Raw genomic sequence first — 6,119 nt, 5'->3', positions numbered from 1 at the left:
TACTTTAAGGTAATGAAGGAAAAAAAAAAAACTACTTTAAGGTAATGAAGAAAAAAAAAAAACTCCCTGTTGGGAAAGCAAATGAAACCACATGTTTCTGAAACAGTTTGAGAGAAAACAGCAAACTCAAGGAGCAGACAGCAAATGCATGTCAAGCAGGGTCAGCACAGGCTGCCTTGCTCACAGACACTCCCCACAGACAAGGCTCCAGGAAAGGCTGGACCCCTTGAAATCATACCACCCATCAGGAGAGCACATGCACCTTCTGTCAAACCCACAGGCCTTGGCGGAATGCGGGAAGGCTCCCCTTTTATCCTGTACCCACACCCCAAGAATTCCACTCCATTTCTGTTTCTTTAATGCTGCCCTACCAACTCTGTTGCTTAGGACACTGTCCCCCCTGTTCTTCCTTTCCCTGTTGTCCCTAAAGATAAGCACACAGGCCTTTATAGTTGGAAGAGGTTGCTGCTAATCACTAGAAGACAATGTACAGGGAGAAACAAAGCCAACAGAAATGAAGACGTTTATTTACCTAATGAGCCCTTGCATGTAAGGTGACCAAATGTCCCTGTTTGCACAGGACAGTCCTATTTTACACCTGTTGTCCTGATGTCATGATTAATAGCATCCCTTTACTCTCAAAATTATCCATGTGTGGTCACAGAGTAGAATAAGTATTTCTATTTACATGGCAGTCACTTACTTTATGTCAAGCATATAAACATTAACTTATTTAACCCTGAAAGCAGTTCTATGAGGTAAAAAAACATTTTTAAAATAATGAAGCCAAGGCATAGAGAGGTTGAGTAGCTTACCCAAGGTTACCCAGAGTCAGTGTCTGAGCCAGGATTTCAGTCAAGGCAGTCTGGCTTCAATGTCCTTGTTCTTAACCACGATGGTAGGCTAGCTATGACGAAGCTTTAAGAAATCTCTTGCTCTTTCATTTAATAAATATTGTTCATTCCTTCTATGTGCAGACACTATGCTACAAATCATGAATACAACCATGAACCAGGCAGAGTCCCTGCTCTCAAGGAGCTTTTAGTCGGGGGAGACACAGACACAAGTAAAAGGACAGGAAGTACAGGGTGCATTGAGAACAAATAGAATGGGGCGGGGCAGGGGGGTCAAGCGGCATCTAATCTGGCCTTAAAAGTTCACAGAAAGCTTCCTGGAGGAAGTGACATCTGAGAAGAGTCCTAAAGATAGAGTAGTTAGCTGGGCTGGAAGAATGAAGAAAAGGCCGTGCAGGCCGAACAGCACATCAGAAGGTCCTGAGGCCAAAGAGATCATGATGAAGTAAGGGAATTCAAGTAGTTCGGTAAAGCTCTAGTACTGCCTGGGGCCAGGGCAGTTGCAAAAGTTGGAGCTGAAAATTCAAGTAAGCGGAGGCCAGACCAAGAAGGGATGTCGCTGATATCCTCACGTTACACTTTATCCTGAAGTTAATGGGAAACCCATGACTCTTTAGGAACTTAAGCAGAGAAGTGACCTGATCAAATTTTCACTTTAGAAATATCACTGTGGTTTCTGTGTAGAAACGAATTGAAGAGGGAAGAGCTGGAGTAGAAACCCAGACAGAAGGCTGTTGTCAGGATCCACAGGAGAGGGGAAGGTGGCTTGCACTAAGGTAGTGATGGGAAATGTGGAGAGATGGGGTGGATTAGGAAGGTAGAACAGGCAGGACTTGGTGATTGGCACGATGTGGTGAGTGGGAGGAAAGGAGAGTCATGGATGCCGTGCAGCTGTGCTATCCTATTGGGGTCTGGAGCTCGAGTCATAGATTTATTTGAGAGTCATCTGAGCGGAGGTGGTAACTGAACCATTGGATCAGGTGGCTCACCCAGGGGACAGTGTAAAGTGGGAAGGGAAGGAAATGGCCATAAGAAGAATGGGAAGGAGAGGCAGGAGACCGACCGAGAGAGGATGATGTCATCATGGCCACCAAGAGAAGAAAGAAAAGGAGAGCAGTGTCTAAGGCTGCAGGGAGCACAAGTTAGGGCCCAGACACATCCACGGGGTTTATCAACAAGATGGTCATTGGAAATCTTAGGGGAGCACTTGCACAGTGCAAGCGGGAGTGAGGCTACAAAGGGATGAGGACAGGGTGGGAGGTGAGGAGGAGTCTCAGAAAGCTTGGCATTAAGGGAAGCGAGAGAGTGGGGGAGGTGGAAGTGGGGTCAGGTCCTGGAACAGACACCCAGCTCCCTGCTTTCTTCCTGTGTCCTCTCCCTCCCTAATCCTGCCCACCAGTTCTGCTGACAAATTCTGTAGGAGAACAGATGGCCGTAATAGAAATAGTTAAGAAATCTCACTAAGTGCATATTGCCATTTCCGTATTTTATAGTACTAGTCACCTGGAGAAGCCCCTCATGGGCTTTATTCCTGAGGGCATCTTCTGCTAGGCTGGCAGCCATCAGGGCAGAAGTAGCATTCATCTCCATTAGCAACCATCCAGGAGACCATCTGTCTCAAGGGGATTATCTGTATTCCTGAGAACCTCCCACATGGGTCCGTGGATCCCTTTTGGACATTTCCTCAATCCCAAGATCATTTATTTGAGTAACTACCAGAGCCCAGGCTCTCTTCCAGGAACTGAGGGTTAAAAAGTGAGGAGTAAATCACGGTCCTAGAGGATCACCCTAAGGGGATTTTTCAGGAGGCGCACCTGAAATCTCTGAGCTTTCCAGGCACCTCCGAGGGTATGCCCCTAGGTTTCCCCTAGAAGGGTTTGCAGTAGGTTGAAATAGGTCATAAAATGTTATATGTCCCACCACAGAACTCAGGATTGACACCACAGTTGGACACTAGGAGAAATTATTTATAGATCACTTTTATAAATACTGCACTTTCATTCATTCATTCATGCATGCATGCAATGAATCAATAAACATTCATAGAACAACTACTGTGTACCAGGTACTGTGTTAAGATACTGGAGATAAGAATCATGAACGAAATAGACATGACCTCTGTCCTCGTGGTGCACACAAAAGAGTTATGAAAAGACACATTCATCAAAATAACTGTACAAATGTATAATTACAAATCATGACACATGCTACAAAAGCAAAATATTGGCACCTACTCACTCTGTTGGGCTAAGGAAACTTTCCTGACAAGGTAACATTGAGATGATGTCTGAAGGCTGCATGGGCTTTAGGTAGAGGGTAGGAAGGACAGCCCAAGAACACAGAACATCAGCAGAGACGTTGAGGAACAGAAAAGCAGCCATCGTTGGAGAAAAAAATTATTCTGACACTTGTTAAAATGGTAACAAGACTTCCCTCAGGACTACTGGAAAAGTGTCAAGACTGTCACGGTAGGGGAGAGAGATCAGGTTCAACTCCAAATGCAAACGGACGAATGGGGATTTATAGCCCAAAAGCAGAGCGAGGAACTCCTCAGTGGATGGAAAATCACTAAGAGGAGATATCAAGGGCAGGGAGATTCCTGCTAAACCGACTTAACAGGATTCTTGCTGAAGACAGGCCAAGGACTTAGACATCAAAGGTGAGGGATGAAGCACTTCATCAGATATGATGGGTGTGAACTGACTTAGCAGGATTCTTGCTAAAACTGGGCTGTGCAGGCCCAGAAAGGCCAGGGGGTGAGGGGGAGGGACCAACGTCAAGACCTAAACTAACCAAACCTAACTTGGTCAAGGAGAGAGTCTTTAACCCCAGTTGTCTAGGGCAGAGAAAGCAACGGGAAGAGTGGTAGTAGATGATTCTGGAGAGAGAAGCAGGAACCAAATAATGAGGGCTTTGTGAATAGGGTTATCCTAAGACCCCTGAAAAGTTTTAATGGGGAGGAAGGGTTGTGACATGATTGGATTGTGTTTTCTTAAGATCTACTCAGCCTGCTCTGTGGAGGATGGAATGGAGGGGACAAGAAGAAGGCTAGAAGACCACTTAGAAGGCTGCCACTGCCCTGGAGAAACAAGGTAATGGGCAGACCAAGGTGGTGATGGAGGTAGAAATAGAAGTTACGGAGTTGAGGTATTCAGGAGGTGAAATTGACAGGTCTGGGTGATAGAGTGGTGGCAAGGAGAAAAAGCATCAATAAGTCTCCCATTATCTCGCTTCCTCTTTACTACAACCCTGTGAAACACATTATTATTTTCTCAATTTATGATAAGGGATTTGAAACTCATAGTAGTTAATGACATGCCCGGGTCACACAGCTAGTAGGTCTGGCTCTCAAGTTACTCCCTTTCCATGATGCTACACAGGAGTCAACAAGCTGTTCCTTGTGGAAGATTCCACTCCTTTTTGTGCCTCTGAAAGCTACACCTAGTCAATACCTCGAGCATTTGTACTTCACCCTCAACATTCCCTGTTTGCTTATGCAATAGCGTAATAAATAAAATATTATCACAGAAGCTGATGCAGTTTGAGTCAGTTGACCTCCAAGGACAGTACAAATAGATTCCTCTGCTGGAGAAAGTATCTTCATGGGCTTATCTGGCTATGAAGAGTGAGGGTCCCCGGAGAGAACTGAGATGAGAAAAGCTTGGCAATAAGGAATTAAATCGCTCAGGACGACAAAGAGGAATTTTGCAGCAGGTACCATGGCCATCATTGTAACCTTAGCACCTGGCACACAAGAGCCAGTGTGTATTTTTGTTGAAACTCTGCAGGTAGGGCCCAGCAATCTGTGATTTATCAAGACCTTCAGGTGATTCTGACACACCCTCAAATCTGAGAACCTCAAATCCTTAAAAACCTTTTTAACACTGCCCATACCATACCAGGACCCCAAATCCTCAGTGAACAGCTGTTATACACAACAGTCTTCTGTTAGTAATGCTTTGTGCCCAAGCATTACAAAAGACAAAGACAAGCCATTCCAGAGCTTCTGACAATGACCAGCAGCAAGGCAAGTCCACGCCAAGGCAGAGTTGGGGCCAAGTTACAGAAGCAGCTGCAGCTCGAGCGGTCCCAAGAGCAAATGTGAGACAAACCCTCAAATATGTAGTAAACATTCACTATTTGCTTCCCAAATATCCATCCTCATTTTTTTTCGGTAATAAATGAATGAATGAATGAACGAATGAATTTTCATCTGTGGTTATAGCTTTTCCCCACACTTAATGCATAGCTCTAGATAGAGCACATGACCTAGATCTAGCCAATCAAAGCAGCACATGCCTTGGCCACAATGATTGAGTTCAGGGTTGAACACACAGTCTAAGGCAGAGCCAAGAAGACAGAGTGGGATTTTTCTCAGACGTCTGGGAAAAAGGGAGGTTCTCCTTCCTATTGAATATGACTGGATATGATGCCGGAACTCCTATGTTTATTGCCAGTTGAGGAAGAAAGCATGTCTGAAAACAGGACCAACTCTACAAAAGTAGAGTTGAAAAATACAAAGAGAGCAACCTGGTGCTGGTAACATTTTTGAGAAGCCAGTTCAATCCTCATCTAAGGGCAGTCTACTCCTGGACTTTTTTATTGCATGAGCCAATAAAAACTAGTGTTGGCTAGTTTGGATGGAGTTTTCTGTCCTTTACATCTGGAGGAGTCCTGAATTTGATGTAGTACAGTGGGTTGAGTTATTTTATTTGGAAATTGTGGCTACAGAAAACAGGAGAACTTGGGTCAACCAGTTACACAAATCTACCTCCCCTCAAGACTATGAGTACCCTGAGGTCTGGAACTGTGTGTTATTTCTTGGGGTAATGATAATAGACACTCAATGATTGTTTTAGGAATAAAGCGGGGGACGAGAGGAAGGCAGGGTGGCAGAAAGAAAAGGGGACGAGAAATGTATAGATTTCTCCCAATGGTGCAGGAACCCTCAGTCTCCCGGTCACTCTGCTCAGGGTAGACTAGACCCTGCAGCGGACCAGCAGAAGCCATGAAGCAGTAAATGAGGGCATAGAAGCTTCTGGCATCAGGGTCCTCCAAAGGGCCACTTACCAGGAAATTGCCTAGAAATGATGGCGCAGCCATAACTGGGTCATTACTTTCCCTACAAATATTTCTCCCTCTTGCGAGCAACAAGGACCCATTCAGCCCACTATATGGTGCCTCAGCTGAAATAACAGACCAGAGGGAATGTGTAATTGGCTTTCATCAGATTGAAACCATGAGGCAGCCTGGCCAAGCCGAAGC

Source organism: Leucopleurus acutus, assembly GCF_964270905.1.
Source record: "Leucopleurus acutus genome assembly, chromosome: 2".
NCBI lineage: Eukaryota > Metazoa > Chordata > Mammalia > Artiodactyla > Delphinidae > Leucopleurus > Leucopleurus acutus.
Note: the sequence above shows the minus strand (reverse complement) of the source record.